The following is a 19,399-nucleotide window of genomic DNA, read 5'->3' on the forward strand; positions in this document are numbered from 1 at the left end:
CGACTTTTTCTTTGTTTGTTTCTTTATTCCCCTTTCTTTCCGCAGTTAACTAATAATTTGTGTTTTCTGTATCAGATCTGGCTGGTAAGAAAGTAACTTCCTTATTTCCTGGAACACTGGCTGGGAGTTTAAAGACCTGTACTGCCCACAGGCTGCTTGGGAAAACAAGTTTTATAGGCCTGGGTGGGAAGGATGGCAAGGTACCAAAACACTCTGTCACTCTAAGACTTCATATTACAATACTGCAGGTTATCACAGACTAGAAACAGCAAAAATTATTATCTCACCACTTTTTGGAGGCCATGTACTACCCTGACTATAACATACATACATGGCCAGCAGTCTATTTCAAATGTGTGTGAGTGGTAAATCAGGAAGATCTGTGATCTTCCTTATATATCAGGCTATATAAGAACCGTGTTCTCCACAGTGATGTTATGAAAGACTAACTACAGAATGTATTGTTATTTTCCTGTTTGTTGTGAAATCTTTACACTGATTCCTTTTCTGGTACTTGTATTTTGTAAAAAGTATACATTCATTAGGAAATATATTAGAAGCTGGAAGATACAGATGCTGCACTCTTCCCTCCAAAACAATTCAGATCACCTTTTTATATGACGCCCAATTGCAATATTCTAGCCAACACAGTCTAAAAGCAGGCAATTCAGTAGTCATAATGTGGCTTGAGTTTAGGAGAAAAAAGAGGGTTTATAATCTTTGGAGAAGAGGGCGGGCCACTCAGGAGGACTATAAAGATGTTGCGAGGCTGTGCAGGGACAAAATTAGAAAGGCCAAAGCTCATCTGGAGCTCAATCTGGCTACTGCCGTTAAAGATAACAAAAAATGTTTTTATAAATACATCAACACCAAAATGAGGACTAAGGAGAATCTCTATCCTTTACTGGATGCAGGGGGGAAACTTAGTTACAAGAGATGAGGAAAAGGCTGAGGTGCTTAATGTCTTCTTTGCCTCAGTCTTTAGCGGCAAAACCAGTTGTTCTCTGGATACCCAGTACCCTGAGCTGGTGGAAGGGGATGGGGAGCAGGATGTGGCCTTCGCTATCCATGAGGAAATGGTTGGCGACCTGCTACGGAGCTTGGATGTGCGCAAGTCGATGGGGCTGGATGGGATCCACCCGAGGGTACTGAGCGAACTGGCGGAGGAGCTGGCCAAGCCGCTTTCCATCATTTATTGGCAGTCCTGGCTATCAGGGGAGGTCCCAGTTGACTGGCAGCTAGCAAACATGACGCCCATCTACAAGAAGGGCCGGAGGGTAGACCCAGGAAACTATAGGCCTGTTAGTTTGACCTCAGTGCCAGGGAAGCTCATGGAGCAGATTATCTTGGGTGTCATCACGCGGCACTTGCAGGGCAACCAGGCGATCAGGCCCAGTCAGCATGGGTTTATGAAAGGCAGGTCCTGCTTGACGAACCTGATCTCCTTCTATGACAAAGTGACGCGCTTGGTGGATGAGGGAAAGGCTGTGGATGTGGTCTACCTTGATTTCAGTAGGGCTTTTGATACCGTTTACCACAGCATTCTCCTCAAGAAACTGGCTGCTCATGGCTTGGACTGGCATACGCTTCGTTGGGTTAAAAACTGGCTGGATAGCTGGGCCCAAAGAGTTGTGGTGAATGGACTCAAATCCAGTTGGAGGCTGGTCACTAGTGGAGTCCCCCAGGGCTCAGTACTGGGGCCAGTCCTCTTCACATCTTTATCGATGATCTGGATGAGGGGATCGAGTGCACCCTCAGTAAATTTTCAGATGACACCAAGTTAGGTGCATGTGTCGATCTGCTCGAGGGTAGGAAGGCTCTGCAGGAGGATCTGGATAGGCTGGAGCGATGGGCTGAGGCCATCTGTATGAAGTTCAACAAGGCCGAGTGCCGGGTCCTGCACCTGGGGCACAACAACCCCAGGCAGAGCTACAGGCTGGGAGATGAGTAGTTGGAAAGCTGCCTGGCAGAGAAGGACCTGGGAGTGTTGGTTGATAGTCGGCTGAATATGAGCCAGCAGTGTGCTCAGGTGGCCAAGAAGGTCAACAGCATCCTGGCCTGTATAAGAAGCAGTGTGGCCAGCAGGTCTAGGGAAGTGATTGTCCCCCTGTACTCGGCTCTGGTGAGGCCGCACCTCGAGTACTGTGTTCAGTTTTGGGCCCCTCACTACAAGAAGGACATCGAGGTGCTCAAGAGAGTCCAGAGAAGGGCGACGAAGCTGGTGAGGGGTCTGGAGAACAAGTCTTACGAGGAACAGCTGAGGGAGCTGGGATTGTTCAGCCTGGAGAAGAAGAGGCTCATGGGCGACCTTATCGCTCTCTATAGGTACTTTAAAGGAGGCTGTAGCGAGGTACGGGTTGGTCTATTCTCCCACGTGCCTGGTAACAGGACAAGGGGGAATGGGCTAAAGTTGCGCCAGGGGAGGTTTAGGTTGGATGTTAGGAAGAACTTCTTTACTGAAAGGGTTGTTAGGCATTGGAATAGGCTGCCCAGGGAAGTGGTTGAGTCGCCATCCCTGGAGGTCTTTAAGAGACGTTTAGATGTTGAGCTTAGTGATATGGTTTAATGAAGGACTTGTTAGTGTTAGGTCAGAGGTTGGACTGGGTGATCTTGGAGGTCTCTTCCAACCTAGACGATTCTGTGATTTTGTGATTCTGTAATGTTAAGATTTTGTAAGGCCTCTCTGGTCTAAACAATCTTGGTAGGCTTTCATAACTACACTTGTACTTGGATGTTGAAAACTAGCAAGCACATTTTCTAATTCCAGTGTGCTTTTAACCTCTGCTGGCAATATTCACCTTAGCTCACAAAGATGATTCGGTACACGGTACATAGCAATAATAATAGAAACATTAATTTTTCTAGTATCAATCTCATGATACATTGTCACATCCTTTCAGGATACTAAAAGTATATTAAATTTAATCTGTGAATGGTCTCAAATATTAGCTGAAGCTTTCTGCAAGTGATTAGATGTCTCCTTTATGGGCCCCAAAATGAGGGAAGCAAAAGGTAGAATTACATTTGCCATTACAATCCTAGAAATGTGGACAGTGTAATCAAGAAGATCTCTGCTTGCATCTTCTGGAAATGGCATATGTTCCTAGTGATGTAAATACTATTTTTCACAGTCTTTGACCAGACAATACTGATATTAAGTGAAATGTTCCCACTCAAAACACGTGCTTACATAGCAGAAGAAAATTAAAAACTTTCATAATAATAGGAAAAAATCTCATTAGGATATGGGTCCTATCCCTGATTGCACTGCTCTTCAGGAAGCTATTTCCTTCCAACTTTGTACAGCAAAATACAAGTATTGGCCTTGCATACTTGAGTGACAGCCTTTTTCTCTGTGTACTTTCTGACCTGCAGCTGATTCCCCAGTGACTGGCATGTGTCTGGGACAAGCTAGACTTGTAGTCTTCTGGTGATATTCACCTCTCTCTTTTTCCATTGCCAAAGTTAACTTGCTTTCTGCTTCTGAGCTGTAGATCTTTGCTTTAGATTGCATCCTTCCTGACCAAAAGTTTGGCAGCCTTTGCCAGTAATGCCTAAGTGGTCCCATCACTTGGTATTTGTTTCTTAGACAATGAAGAATCATTCCTTCTTCTGTGGATGCCTGCAATAACCAACATTTTTTTTGTCATTGTTGTTCACTTCAGTAAGCTCTGTGTCCCCTTCCTCATGACCTCAAATGCTGTTTTAGTAATACCTGTTGAATGGATGTTTTCAAAAGGGTGAATATTTTAGGAATATTCAGAAAATCTTGTAGGTTAGAATAAAGATAATTAAGTGGCTGACATTCAGCTGGCACCTAATCATGCACTGTAACTTTATCCGTGTGCATCCTGAGGCACTGAGTCACAAAAGAAATAGGAAGAAAGTGATACTTGTCATGGGGCACTAAGTCTTTGTCCTGCTTATTGGGAGGCAGTAAAGACGCAGGACACCTAGTGCAAGCAGACAAAATGCCAAAATGAATTAAAAATGCAGCACTGTTGACTAATAAAGCTCCTGGCAGAGAAGCTTCTTCCAGAAGTAAACTTGGCTGATCTTGACAAAGATGTAGTTCTATGTACACAGAAAGGTGCTAAGTTATGCTTTAGCAACTCGTAAAAGAGTTTAGATCAAACTTGGCTTTCTTATTGGTAAAGAGTAGCACATAAGAAAAGAAGAAGCAAAGGACAACCAGCAAAGAAAAGAAACAAAGTGGAGACACATCCAACTGATAGCAAAGCTTTACAATCATTTGTTTGATAAAGATGAGTTATTGAGTGTGCATAACAGGAAAAGAAAGCCAGCCTGCCCTGCAATCATGACTTGCACTGACACCAAGGAGACACACTGTGCTTCTTGTTGGGTCACAATCAAAAGACTTAAAGGAACAGTTCACAGGAGCATGCTGTAATAAAGGTGTTGTAAGTCATTAGTGGTTTGCTGTTAAAGGGAAAGAAAACAAATATAAATATTTCCTGTCTAGTAAATGTGAACATGATTGAACTTTCTAAACCCTTGTAAGACCATAAATGATATTTATGGTGAAATACTTGTACCAATTATATCCCTTTAAGACAGAACAACTCTAAAATAAATTGTCAGGAGAGATCAAAGACTGAATCAGGAATGTAGGAAATGCTATGTCATATCCTGTAAACAACAAGCATTTCTTTAGCATGTTGCTAAAGGTAGCTAGGACCTGCTATTTTGGATAAATCACGAGAGGCCTTGTAGGTGCTGGTTTTACACGCTTGAAGAAAAAAAAAAAAAAAGAAGGAAAGAGTAAAACAAACATAAAATTCATCATCTCCTGTTAGCCGTAGATTATTTTTCACAATCTGTTATTTGATCAGTTGTTGGAACTAATCAGACCCCATAACAGATATTGGCAGGGATGAAAAAATATTCTACAGACAGGGAAAGAAGGTACTTGTCAGCACAGAGATGACTCATCTATAAACCAGATATGGGTAGCAATGAAATCTGGTTGGCTGTGCAGCTCTATTAAAAAAAAAAAAAAAAAAAAAAGCAATCATACTGCAGACGTCTCATTTCTTCTTGTCACCCAGAATTTTCTGGAGTGTTGCAGTTGCTTTTCTTCAACATGTTGCTTTCAGGTATCACATCTTTAGCAGGTCAACTGCTTTTCTGTAGATTACTTCCAAACACAATGCTGTAATAGCTGTCCTGAGTAACAATGAATGAGTTATTCTCTGCCTTTCCCCAAACTGAGGCATGTTATGAAATACAGGATTTTTAAACATCCAGAAAGGACTCAGGTGGCAGCCCCAGGAAGATTTATTGTGGACTGAGAGCAGACCTTGCCTTCTTGAAAGCTTTTATCTCTTTCCCCATATTCACCTCTATTTGTGTCTGCTCTATTTGCCAGGCACTCTGACAAGTCTGTTTGAAGGCTGTAGGTGGGCATCACCACTGTGTGTTACACAGCCAAGGGTTGGTAGACATTGCTGTTGGTCACGTTCCTGAGAAGCAAAGCTTATGATATAGACCCCTCACATGCCTCAGTGCTCTGCTAAATAGAGCTGTGTGCCAGAATTAAGGCATTATGTGGCAGTAGCTTGCCCTTTAATGTTTTTCCATACTTGAATGCCGCATAGATCTGTCCTGGGATGGGTATCAGGAGAGTTGCTGCAGTTGTTTCAGAAGTGTAGTGGGTCATTACAGCACAGAGCTTGTAAGAAATTGAGATACGTGTTTCATGGCTGGCTGCACCATTAGCTGTGTGATGGGTGGGTCACTGTCCTTGTGAATAAGAATTTGCGGGGGGAGAAGGTTCCCATCTGACAATAGACTCTTATTGAAATTGAGATATCATTGAACTAGCTAAAAATAATATTTCTTTTAGCACAATAAAACAGTACATTAGCTGGTGAAAGACAAAAAGGAGGGCTAGTGGCATACATTCCTATGAGTCAGTGACAATATCTACCTAGTAATAGAGGGTAGGTCTCCCTCCCTCCTTCTCTCTCTCCACCACCCTCCCCCCCCACCAATGAACTGTCTGGATCTGCTCCTCATCTGCATTTTCTCAGCAGAAGCAAACCTACTCAGAGTATGAAAAGAGATGATGTGTTTTGCTAAAGTTAAAAAAAAATATGAAAAATGAATGAAGAAATAATTCAATGCATTTCTATTTGGGCAAACAATTCTAATTCAGAATATATATATATATATATATATATATATATTTGCTTGAAACCTCATGATTTAAGCCTGGTTTTCCAAGAAAGCAAGAGTATATGATCCTGTTGTGTTGTGCTCTTGCTTCCAATTGCTTCTGAAATTGTTCCTCAATTAACCAAGACTTACATGGAGTAAGAAACCTCAAAGATGATGAAAGTCCTACCTATTTGGTGAAAATTGGTTCAAGAGGAAAACAAATGTCCTTACTTCTATGAAGGAAAAGCCATAACATTGTTGACTGCCCTGATGGCCTTTCTTTCTCTAAGCAAATTCAAAGCTGAGGGGAAGTGCTAAGGCTGGCTTTCTAAAGAAGGAAAAAGTTAAGAACTTGTTGGCACAGACAGGAAGGGGCTTCAGTCATATGCAAAATTAGGAGTATTCTGGTGATAGAGGGATTGCAAAACCTGTCTCTGGAAAAGATCTTCCCTGAAACTAGTTGTGTCCTTTCTTTTCCTTTCAGCCTGGCTGGTGAAACTAATTCTCTCTTAGATAGAATTATATTCATGTTTCTCTCTCTCTCTTTCTTAAAAAAAAAAAAAAAAAAAAAAGATATTATTCCTGCCTTACAATGGATTCCATGGAGATGAATTGAGTTCTGTTTTCCAGAAAAATTCCTTGAATCCTCTGCAGAATGATTTTCATCCCTAGTGCTTGTGCACCACACTGTGGTAGCGCTGTACAAACGATGAAACAATCAGCATGTGTAGGAGTTTCAGTAGGAGAGTATGATTAATTTATGAGTATGATTTTTTTTTTCTATTAAACCGTCTCATTTCCTAGCTAACATTGACAAGTTCCCCTTCCATTGTCCCCTCTTAACTGTCTATGTCAATCTTCAGCTCGGAGCTCTCAGTTTTTAACTTCAGGGGAGTTTCTTAGCTGCTTCCTTAAGTAGATAGAGGGAAGGCTTGGTAAACCTCACTCCTCTCTTGAGTGCCTGGAAGCAGGGGAAGTGAGAATATTGAAGGCAGGTCAGTGCAAGGCAGTGACAGGTTCTGTTTTTTCTCACCTGCATTGCTCTATGAGCTGCTCTTGCAGCTTGGTACTTTCTGCTTGGCTGCTGAGCTCTGGCCCAAGGTAGGACCTGGTCTGCCAGAGGCTTGCAGTGACAGCTTGGTGAGATGCTTCTTCAGTTATGTGCAAAGAGAAACAGGGGAGGAGATTAAAAAACAAACAAACAAGTGAACTAAAATCAGTGTTGACTGCACCTGTCTACAAAATAAGACCACAGGAATTGCCATGCCCTATTAGACCACTGGTCCATTGAGTCTTGAGTCCTGTCTTAAATTCTGGCCAACACCAGATGTTTCAAAGCATGAAACAAGGCACTGTGCAGCAGGCAGCCATAATAGCAGGAGGTGTGTCTATTAATAAACACTTGCTTATTCTTCTGATATTTCCTTTTTTTATTATTATTATTATTATTTTCTCTTGGATGCTTAACTCATTAAATGAAGTCCAGCACATTTGTTACATTCTTTTCTGCAAACCTTTCTCAAAAAGGTCTCTCAAAAAAGTCTCTCTTACAGCAATAGCAGTTTTCCAGTCATCTTTGTTATGCAGTTGAAGGATTCACTTGCAGGGAGAAATATGTGTTCTCTTAATAGTAGATTATTTCTGTAGGGATTGGAAGCTGAGGGAATTCATCTGCAGTTATATCTGCTCTTTGGCTAAGTGCAGTAACTTCTCAGGCAGGTCATGTACTCTGTTCCATTGCTATCTGCTGTTTCTCTGTACATTTTCCTGCATTTTGCATTATCATTTGTTAAATATATTCCAACCTGTAATTTATCTTAGTCAGCAGATTTAGGACCTTTGTATCTCTCTGCACACCCAGGGAATTCAGAAATAAATCTCTGCTCCTAGGGTTGTTTTCAATGCAACAAATGTTTTAGAGGAAGTCAAGAGGGACTTGGTCAATATTGTCTGGACTCTCCTGTGCAATAAAACATTTTCCTCATGCTTTCCCAGGTGGCAGGAGAACCCTGAATCAATTCAATGTTCTGCACTTGCTATTTTTTAATTTTTAATATGTATATATTTTTACTGAATTCTAGTTCTGCTGGTTAAATTTCATGTGCTGGAGATAATGCAAGCTGTAGTCAGAATTCTTTCTCTACTGCTTATATATTGATTCTTGTTGGCATGTTTTACACAAAAATACTTTTTCTGAAGTGTTTTGTAGGTAAGTTAATGCAGAATGAGCAAAAAGAACAAGGAACTGTATGTAGTTCAAGTTTGTTAGGCAGAGTTTCAGACATATTCAAAAAACAGAACATGTTTTTAATCAGATGTTTCCTAACTATGCTGACTTACTGAAGTGGAAACTTCATTAAAATAGGAAAACATGTCTTTTCCTTAAAACCTGTCAAAAATAAGGTTCTTTGAAGACAGGAAATATTTACATACAGATTTAGGCCTCCCTCCTGCAGCCATTTAAACAAGCAAGCACCATTATGCATCTGAGTCTGTTCTTATGGCTTTGAGGAGATGGAGACCCTGCTCCCAGTGAGGTGAGCTGCCCTGCTAGGCTTGCCTGCCACACTTAGGCAGTCACCTAACTACGGCCAGTTCTTTCCTCTGAGTGATGGTGTAAATTGGCTGTGCTGGTACTTGGTTGAAAGACCCATGCCTCTGCACTCTTGGACCAAAACCAGAGCTCCCAGCACTGGCAGGATTGTACTGTCACCCCTAAGCACAGTTGCTAAACACAGCACTTTTTGGACCCTTGACTGCACACACTCTGGAGCAATGTCTGCTTGCCCATCAAATTCATTTATTGCTCTCAGCAGGATGCATCCTCCACAGTGATAGGAGCCCCTGAGCACTCAGGTAATATGTGTAATAAAAAATCACAGAGTAAAAAATTGTTGTGAGACTTGAGTAAATTTGATTCAAATGGGAGGCAATTGTCACAACTTAATTCAAAAACAAAAGCTGTGTTTTTTAACAGTGCTGTAGCTGTAATACTTCATTATTGCAATCAAGTTCCTGTCAAGTGCTGAGAAAGATTGGGAGCTCACAGGGACCCCTCTTGATAAAGAAGTAACATTCACCTTTGTTTGTAAAATTAGTCTATGGGTTTAACAAATCATAAATAATTGGTGAAATGAAAAATGATTGACTAGCACATTCAAGGGACAGTTTTTATATTAGCAGACTGATCTGGTGTACGTTCACAGGAATTCTCTACCATGTTATTTAGCAGCAGGGATCAGAAATATTCATTTTCTCACAGTAAGATGCATATAATGCTTTTTTTTTTTTTTAATTTGGAGACAATTAAGACCAGGATATGGAGGGACTGTTGCAATGGAGCTACTCAGGCCATACTTATTGGGGTACAATAAGATTACTTTGATTTCTGAAGCAAAGCTAAATCTCCAGACTACTTACTTTTAAATAACTGCAGACTATATAAGAATTGGGATAATCGGATTCTAGAGATTTTTCTCTGTTACTGAACCAACAAAAAGCTGACACATCTATTTGCTGTGTCTGAACAAAATGAAGAAAAACCAACAGCCTAGAGAAAATGACTTAGGTTTACAAATACAATTGATGTTTGCATGTGCGTGTTTATATTCTCAGTGTGCTGTTTGAGGTACTCCTAGCAGTGGTAAGTGAAGTTATTTTCAGGTGAGGCAGGGGGCAGATATCTGCAGTTTGTGCTTCTTTATCACTCCATCAAAAGTGCAGTCCCGATATGTACAGACAACCTTTAAAAGAAAGGAGATATTATCTTGCCAATGAGTCTATCATTGCCTATTCATTATGTTGCGATACTGCTCTGTGTTGCAAATGTAAATTTGCAACACACGGCATGCCTATGCCTCTAGCTGGACAGGCATGCCTTTCTTCAAAGATGTTTCCTCTTCAGATAGCCACAAATCTTCCAGATAGTCGTCTCTCTGCCTTATTGACCTAACAGTCACCATCTTAAACATGCTTTGCTGGAAAGAGCAGTTGCTTAAATATCTATGCAAGAGAACAGAGCTGGAAAAAAAAAAAAAGTGTCTATGCCTTTCAGGTTTTATAGTTTTATTGAGTTAAACAAATTTTCACATGCAGTTGTTTGCGTGTGTGCCTCTAGTAGTAATAAATAAATAAAAGTCCTGATCTCAAAAACAGGTTTTGCCCAGAATTAGGTAGCCACAGAAATAAAACACACTAGGAAAAATATTCCTTAATTTTGAAAATTGGAGGGGGGCTGTGTGATTCAGTCTTTCTGCCTTTTTTCGCTCTTCTTCTCTTTGGGGGATATTTGTCCTTCACCGAACATCAGGTACAGTGAGAGACTATCAAGAAAGAAGAGGTCATTTCTGGTCAGAGGAATGTTTTATAGAGATGTGAGGGCTACATATATGAATGGGGTGAGAGGGAGAGCATGAGAAAGGGAGTACCACCTTGCTATAATTACAGCAAGAAAGGAAGTTGATCTTGGCCTGGAAGCAGGGAGAGGAGAAGAGCAGGGAGACTGGGGCAAAGTGTTTTAGTAATTGCAAAGGAAGGAATAGCAGTAGGAATAATGAGGAATGATCTGCTATACAACCCGCAGACAAGTACAGAGTTAGCTACAGGGAAAGGAGGCTCCAGAGATGATTACGTAGAAGTAAATCATAAAGCAGTATGTTTAAAGGATTAAAGAAGAAATGCAGTTAAAAAATCAGATATTTGTTTTGTATTTTCAGCCAGATTTCAGTTCAAATGCATTTCATTTAAATATTCACTTTTTTAAGGATCAATGAGGAAGCTCTTTGCAACGTCCTTCTGAGAAGGGAGTTTTGTGATGTTTCCTAGGAAGCACAAGGATTTTCAGAAGATAGTTTTGCCTATTTCCAGATTGAGCTTTCAGGAGAACCTAAAGTGTTTCAAGGAATCAGTAAAATAGCCAATGGCATGCGGTTTGAATTCTCTGAAGATTCAGACATCATTTCTTGCAGAAGTAATGGCTGGACACTGAACATTTTTGAAAGTCTGCCCCACAGTATAGGCACAAGTATATGAAAATAATTTCTCCAGCAAAAAAATCCCCCTCCCCCCCCTTTTTTTATCCTCTTGAGATTTCTCTCTATTTTTGACTTCTGTTCAGATTTATTGAAATAAACGTATCTAAGAAAATAACATCAGTTTCTTCTAGTTACTTCTGTTGAGGGCATTGTCATTAGGGACTATTACTGCATACTTCAACCCACATCCTACCAGAAATAGGATATCTAATGAAAAATGAATTCAGTGTGATCTCACAAAAAATAGCAGCACTCCCTGATAACCTCTGAACACCTCAATTGGATTTAGTGGAATTGGGGATGCTTTGAAATCACATGAGAGTGGTTCAGTGCTCTTAAAGACCAAATCAGCAAAATAGCTTGATAGAACAACAATTAAAAGCTATAAGTTGCAGTAGAGTTGGGGTAACTTCACTTAATAAAATTCCTTATTTGTCTTACTGTGCCGATCATTTTGATCCTAAACATAGAGGAGCTAAGGAAAAGCAATTTACTTATCCATTTTCTCAGTGAAAAAAAAGGCACAAGAAAAATACTGAAATTCAAAAACTGAAAATGTAGGGAGCTCATGACTGTTTGCATCCAGCTGTGAGCCATTACTCACATGAGCAGTCACACTGATTGCTGTGGATCTATTTGTGGAAGCTGGAGCTTACGCCTGGGAGCAGAGCCAGCAAAAGGTATAGGAAGCATAAGCATCTGTTTAGGGAGGCAGGCTGTAGCAGAGAAAGGCTGTTCTGCCTATGTTGGAGGACATGTAGGTCAGCACGGATGTACTCCTACAGTCCTAATGTCTGGTAGCACCAACGTGCTCTAGGTAGGGTGGTAGCTATTGCTTTATTGCCTGAAGCCTCTGCTCTGCACTGCCTCTCTGCCCCAGGGAGGACAGAAGCACTAAGCAAGGGACTGGGATAAGGTTATTGTGGTCATGAGTAAGGGCAGATAAATTGAGTAACAGAAGATAAAGGTGAAATTCCCATAAATGGGCTATCTTCTGCTCTTTTGTTTTTCTACCGATGTCTCTCTACTCCTTTCCCACTCTGTTCCCTTTCCTCCATACAGAGCCCCAACTCTTTTATTCCTTCCCACCTGCTGTGGACCTCAAATCCCTCTTATTCACCCAATAACACTATAACACAATCTCCATATGAAGTCATTGCTGCCACACAGCCTCAAAACGTTATTCCATTGCCATTACCATGCAAATAGCCATTTGGAAATCATTGTGACACTTCAGCAATTCCCATCACCATGCCATGCTCACTTGCCAGCACGACTCCTTCAAAGTCTGTTGCTTATGCTGCTACATTGAATTTGCTTGAAGGATCTTTGGAAGAACAAAACAGAATTAGAATTTGTAGCAGAGGAGACTTGAGTCTACTCATCTATGAAAGAAGGTAGAAGAAGAGTTAAATTCAAATTCCAGTGTTTAGGGATTCACAGGTGAAACGAGTTTACATGAATGTCTTGAACAGGCTGTGGCATAAAATTTGAAGATCTCTGCTAACAACTCAAAGCCAAAAGAGTAAGTCATTACGTGTTAAACCCCCCTTCCTAACAACTGCACACCTATTCCAATTACAGAGATATTTCAAAGGGCTGAAAAATAGTCTGGAACCTAGTCCTCAGACTGTCTTTATGGTGGCAGAAATTTATAGTCAGAGTGATAGATTAAAAAAAAAAAAAAAAAAAAGGTCTTTATCCTTGTTATAGTTTCCTCCTTGTGTTTAGGACCTGGGGGTTGCTGTTACTGGTAAATATATGGAGAGTGGTGGGCAGCTATATGCATCTCAACTTTCACTTGACTATAGAAAACGGGAAGGGTAAGTGGCCTAACCTATTGTTTTTCTTTGTTTGTATACTGCTTTTCCTATTAATATTCTTAATATTCCTTAAACACTAATTTGTTTTAGATGTAAGATTCAACTGAACAGATCTAAAAGTGAAATAAAACCAGATACAGTTGGATGTTTTGGCCAGCTTCAGAGTGTCCCTGGGAAGACGATGACTCATTTTTAGGAAAATATCTTCATTCAACATAATATTTAGACAAATGTTTATGCTAAAATAAATATGGATTGGAGTAGGTGCTTCAGTGCTTTCATGGATCAGAGGCTAAGATCATAATATGTAGCTAATTTAAATTTCATTTCTTTTGTCTTTAAATACTCCAAGTATAGCTGTAGGAAATCAGACAGTTAAGCAATTCAGTTAATATACAATCTAATAATCTTGACATTCTTTGCTTTCACAAAAATTTTCATACACCATCTGAATTTTTCTTGTTTATTGCTGGTTTTTATTTCTCTGTCTACATGGCTAAAATGTATCTAGTACTCTGTTCTGTTGTTTAAGCTCCAGTTTGGCATTCAAGACGCTTGAGCTCAGTGTTCTGTCCCAGCTGTAGAAACATTCAATGCTTTGGGACGAGTTGGGGCTAGAGTCAAAACGACATGTGCACCCTTGTTCACTTTTCTTTTTGGAAGTGAAAAGTGCCTGGGAAGTTTTAACTTCTGTGCCAGAGGCTTGGCTCTTTAAAAAACATTACTTATCTTATTGGAGGCCCGTACAATTACTAGCAAAACTGCTCAGACACGAGATCTATATGTGAGTGTGCCTCAGTATCTAATCCTGATAAGAATTTAGCTTGTTAACTGTATTGTGAGCACAAATAAAGGTCTCCTTCCCTGTCTCACCTGCGCTGCCAAATCTGTGTCAGAGCAAATCTGCTTAATGCTTTCTTACAGAAAATATGGTATACTCTCGTTGTTTTATTTTCCATTACCACTAGGATAAAGAATAACCCTGGCTTTTCCCTCTGGCTACCTCCCTCCTTTTTCTGATCCAAGACTAGTAAATTATTCAATACAAAATGAACTGTTTCTGGTATTGAAAGCAAGAGACTCCAATGACTCCTGAATACCTGTCACTTGTTACTAGGACACCTTCCTCAGAAGATAGAGAATATGGATTCAAATACTCTTTGGTGACATTCTCCCTGTTTCTGTCTATAAAGTTTAAAATGTCTGCAGATCTACCAGGCTGTGCATCTGCTGAGCCCAGCAATCCCAGAATATGTCAGATTTAATCTGTGTGGTATACAGTGAATCTGAAATATGCTGGACTCGGATCACATTTGCTCTAAATTGATCCCAAATCTACAGTGGCATTTGTCTGGCACTTTAGGTCATCCAGAACTCCTACTCAGATGGTCAAAATCCTCAGGTTCTGCTGAATGGAAAAAATAATTTGTCTGAACAAAACCTGGGTAGTCCCATTCAAAGGGAAAGGTATTCTGGACATGCCAAAAACCTGACTTTTCACATGTGAGGAGTTAAGTATGAAGAAGACTGTAGAAGCCTATGCCATGGACTTTGGCAGCTAACCGTGCAGTCATTAAATACAGGAGAGCCATTACCACAGCCTGTACTTTGTGACAAACAGCAGATCTGCACACCTAAATCCTGAGATGGTGGAGAGACTGCTCATCCCAAGTAGTTATCAGAGAGGTACCTCTCTGCAGCTCATCATAAAACACCTGAACATCTTAGAACAGAAAGAGACCAATTCAATTCCATAACTCTGTGTCTCTTAAGGTTACTTAGGGTCGATGACCCTTCAGTGAGCTGAGGTCGGTGAACACTCACACATAGGCATAGATATTGCAGCAATCTCCATTCACTCCTCATCATGAGCAAGGGGTCACAGTAGACAGCAAAGTGTCTAAAGACTGGGAACTGCAATATGAGGTTGCAGCTGCAGTTTTATCTTGTGCCTTTCATCTCAAGGGGAGAGAGCTTACTTTTTTCCTTCTTGATGCAGAGCTTTGGTACCTGTCAGATGCTTCTGGGAGTTGTGCTTCATCTTTATGCTTTTGGCAAGGGAAGACTTTCAGACTTGCTCACTAAATGTCTTGTGCAGCTCTACTCTGAGGTTTCTGGTCTATGAACTGTAAGTAAAAATGACTTTTCTTGATGGATGCACACACTAAAAGACAATGAGGAGCTCAGGTGTTCCAGTCATGGAGATGATTTAACAATTGTAGACAAATTTAGCGAGATTATTTTATCTAGTTTAGATCAACTATTTCAGATAAGACAGTATGGTAGGATTCTGGAGTGCAGTATCATTAAATTTTGCACTGAACATTGATTATGGTAAGAGAACCTCAGTGACAGCAAGGATCTGCATTTGATGGACTGGAAATCATCAGGGAAGTACAACATTTTTAAGCAATTGTTACATACAGGCATGTACCTCATATGAATGTGTGTGCTCCTATTCGTGCCCTTGATTTTCACATAGCAAATGTTTTTTTTTTCAGCCTTCACAAGTCACATGAAAACAAGACTGGATATTCTCATTAGTTTTAGACTGTATTAAAAAAAAAAAAAATCTTTAGCATTTGTCTAACTTTAGACTTATTGTAAATTCTAGTGTTTCATTTTTATTTTTTAAGAACATGTTATAAATGATTTTTGCAATTTTACACACTGTTATTTAGTGGCATTATGCATAAATATGTATATATATATATATTACTGATGGCTTTCTCTTTTTGGCTACTTTAACTATGGCCATGTTCTAGAAATCATTCTCCCACTCTATTATGCAACACAAGTCTGTTGAACCTCCGTATGGACTGTTTTACCAACTTGAGCTGCTTGCTGAACTTTCTTGACATACACCTGGTAAATATTCTAATTTCCATTCTGTTGTCACTGATTACTTTTTCGTATTCCTGAGGAGATGTCATACTTGTGAATTCATGAAATATTTTAAATATTATTATAAATGCATCTTAAGTGTTGTCAAGGTTAAGTCAGAAATGACACAAGTCAGAAAGTTTTCATTAAAAGTAAAAAGTATTTATCTCCTGCTGCTTTGGTCCATATGAATTAAAGATGATTTTCTCAAATCAGCAAGGGAGGGTGCAGCCTAAAATAATGTGTTTTGAAACACAATGTTTAAATAACAGTTTATTTCTCCTTTTGGTCCCAGCTTTTGCATATTTATGCATATACATAACATTAAGTACATGTATATTAAGTAACTTTAGGTATGGATGCATGTGTATACATAAATATACACGTACATGTATATACAAACATTCATATAGAAACATTTGTAGAATTCTTTGATAATGTTAAGTTTACTGTGAAACGATTAACAATCTACTTCAGACGGTTGACTTTTGATGTATTTAGGAGCATTTCCCTTTTCACTTTGATTTTAAGAACTACATAAGAAACTAGCATTTCCCAAAATTCTAATTTAGCACTTATCTGCAAATGTTTACATGGTTAATAAGCTTTATTTTTATTGATTAGACAAATATGACTTTTTTTTCTATAGTTTTAGATTCCTTAGTCTTATTTAAAATAATGAATGTGAATATTGTGTACTAAAACTTGTTATTTAAAATGTGATACATGATATACCATGAAACTTTCTTTCCTGATGTGAGAAAAAATTACCAAGAGAAAACAAAAATTGTAAGTCACACATGAATTATCTGGAGAATGAAATTTCCTTCTATTGTATAATAACTTTCATAAAGCTAGTGGTCCCACAGAAGATTTCATATTGCTAGCTTTAAAATACAGCTGCTTGCAGGTACTTATAACAATGGAAAAAAAAAATTGGAAAGGGAGTGAATTCACTTCTTTATAATGGTATAGTTATTGAGCTATGGCAACCATTTATGTGGAGTATATATTGACTGAGGGAAAAATATGCACTCTGGACAGTAAGTCATTGGGCTAAGAGGATGACTGGGTTTATTCATTCTGTCTGTTCTCCCAGAAATACATGGTTTAATGTAGAAGACAATCAAATCCATGGTGTTTGGTTACAAGCCCATTTTAAGCTGTAGACTTTTCTGGAGTCTTAGAGGTTGGTGAAGGGGAAGCCTTGAACAGTTTTCCAGAGTGTGCTGTCTCTTGCCATGCAGACAGGCTGTCTTCAGCTGAACCTGCATCTCCCTATCTCATAATGTCATGGGGTTGACTGACCAGGCAGGCAAAACTCATCCTAGAGTGGAACAACATGCATGTACATGTATGTTAGTGTTGTAGTTTGAATTAGAAGTGTGCTTTTCAGTCAAATTTCCCAATATCCTCACTAGGCCACTTATGTGATGAGATTTGGTTTGCTCCACTAAGTAGCCTCAGAACACACAAGCTGGATTCCTCTGACAAGAAATTAAACAGGAGGATGCCGGCCAGTGTGCTATCAGAAACTAAACCCACAGGGCTAGACCTAAGTTATCTCAAAGTAAAACTCACTGAGATGCTTACAGTGTCAAAACTGCCACCCACTGGGTGTCTGCCACTGAGTGACTTAATAAATCTCCTCCTACTGAGGTGTTCTACAAAACCATTGTGCACAGTCATGTTGTATCAGATGGATAATCACTGAGTTAGTGATATGGTCTTTCTGATGGTGTGGAAGCCCAGAATGTAGCATATAGGGAGTACAGCCTGCCTGAATCCACTCTCAGACCAATACCAAGTCAGAAGAGGTGTGTCCTATGTGATTCAAAGCAGCTAGTTTACCAGATCTTTGTAAAGAAAAATTATTTTCTTATTCATTGTATCTAGTTCGTGTGGGAGTGAGTACAAGATTATTTACAAAGATACCTGCTTCTATATAGATTTGATCTCATCTGAGTTTTCTAGACACGACTCTTATACAAATAAGACAATAATGGTGTTAATAGTCTCAGAGTGCTCGTGGCAAGGGATGGCAAATTTGTGACCAAAATATCTAATCCAAGGCATCTTTAGGTTGCATTTTAGTTTACTACAGTAACACAAAATCGCCATGCTTCTCAAACACCCTTCAGTTTGAGGGTTCTCTTCATGTAAAAGGTAATTAGAGTCAAAATTATCACCATTCTACATTGTTTAAAAGCTCCCTTTCCTTTCAGTTTTCTTGTTGAAATATCCTTTGAGACAACACGTTCCTCCTACATGCCAATGAAATAATGATAGTAGGAAGAGCTGTTTCTTAAGTGGAATGAAGTCTGTGGTGTTTTAAGGGTATTGAGTATGGGGTACTGATTTTCTTTATTTTTTAGCATTAGTAAATATTTGGAGCCCCTCATTCCTTTTAGACATTATGCTACACATGTGGAATCTAGCAAATTAAGAGCTAGGGGAATCATTCAGAGTTGAAACAGCCTTTTGGAAAACATAAAAGTGAACTAATTTCAGAACCTCTCTATCTAGAATTACCAAAACAAACAGCTTTGAAATTGGAAATGTGTTTACCCTGTCCCTTCAGCCTGGGAAAACAATCTGACCCCATGGAATAGAAACTATGCATTTGAAACATCACAAACACTATAAAGGTTTGGAAACCAAATATGGAAAAGGCTATGAGCATTCTGGCTTGAAATGCATAAAGAAGGGAGGAAAGAGCTATCTGTATCCAAAAGATATTCTTTGATCCTTCAGTTGCATAGAATTAGTCACAAAACTCTTCATTTCTTTTAATGCAATACAAGCAACTAACATTACTTCAGGAGTATGGAGTTCCATGAATGCTAAAGTAATGCTCATTATTTTTCAGTGGCATTACAAACATTGTAATAGGAACCATAGTATGCTTCTGTCTGCAATATCTTTCTACTAACAATAAAATTAGAGGAGGGAAATTATTATTTTTTACCTCTATAGTCACTAATCACAGATATATTTTTTTCAAAAATATATTACAACTAAAACTGTTTACTGTATCTCATGATTAAAATACAAATTAAAAATGCAAAGAATACAAATTAAAATATATAGAGAATAAAGATTTAATATATATTTTGATGATCCCAAAGTTTACCGATGAAATGATTTTATAAGGTCTGCTAAAAAGGTTATTGAAAAAGATCTTCCAAAATAGGTCACACAAATAATGTTGTGGGTTGTTAAAATACATGCCACTTGGCAAGAGTTTTTAATGCAGTGTGGTTCTCAGGGTAGGCCACTATTTTACAATTATAATGGGGTAGAGCTGAGTGATAATGGTTTATCTTGATAGTATCTATGGACTAACTATGCTCAAGCATTGTTGCTAAATTCAGTATATTTATAGGGAACCTAAAAATCAGGTAATTAGTGCATGCAATTTTATTTCCAATATCTACTAGCAATATGAGTCTGTAAGCCAAGTTCACAGATGGCACAATC

The 19,399-nt window shown here is 39.2% G+C and overlaps 1 long non-coding RNA gene across 2 annotated transcripts in view; it reads left to right on the plus strand.

Moving 5' to 3' along the window:
- The window catches only part of LOC310879949, a 35,759-nt gene extending 19,334 nt beyond the window's left edge, over positions 1–16,425 (plus strand). The window contains exons 1-3 of one of the 2 annotated variants that reach the window (XR_014571279.1): positions 11,508–12,738; positions 12,945–13,036; positions 15,036–16,425. This is a non-coding gene — a long non-coding RNA (uncharacterized lncRNA). Of the gene's footprint in view, positions 1–11,507; positions 12,739–12,944; positions 13,037–15,035 lie in introns of those variants that run through there. The other variant, XR_014571278.1, reaches the window with a different exon arrangement.
- Positions 16,426–19,399: the final 2,974 nt, after the last annotated feature.

This window comes from Anser anser, assembly GCF_964211835.1.
Source record: "Anser anser genome assembly, chromosome: 1".
In the NCBI taxonomy this organism is placed as follows: domain Eukaryota; kingdom Metazoa; phylum Chordata; class Aves; order Anseriformes; family Anatidae; genus Anser; species Anser anser.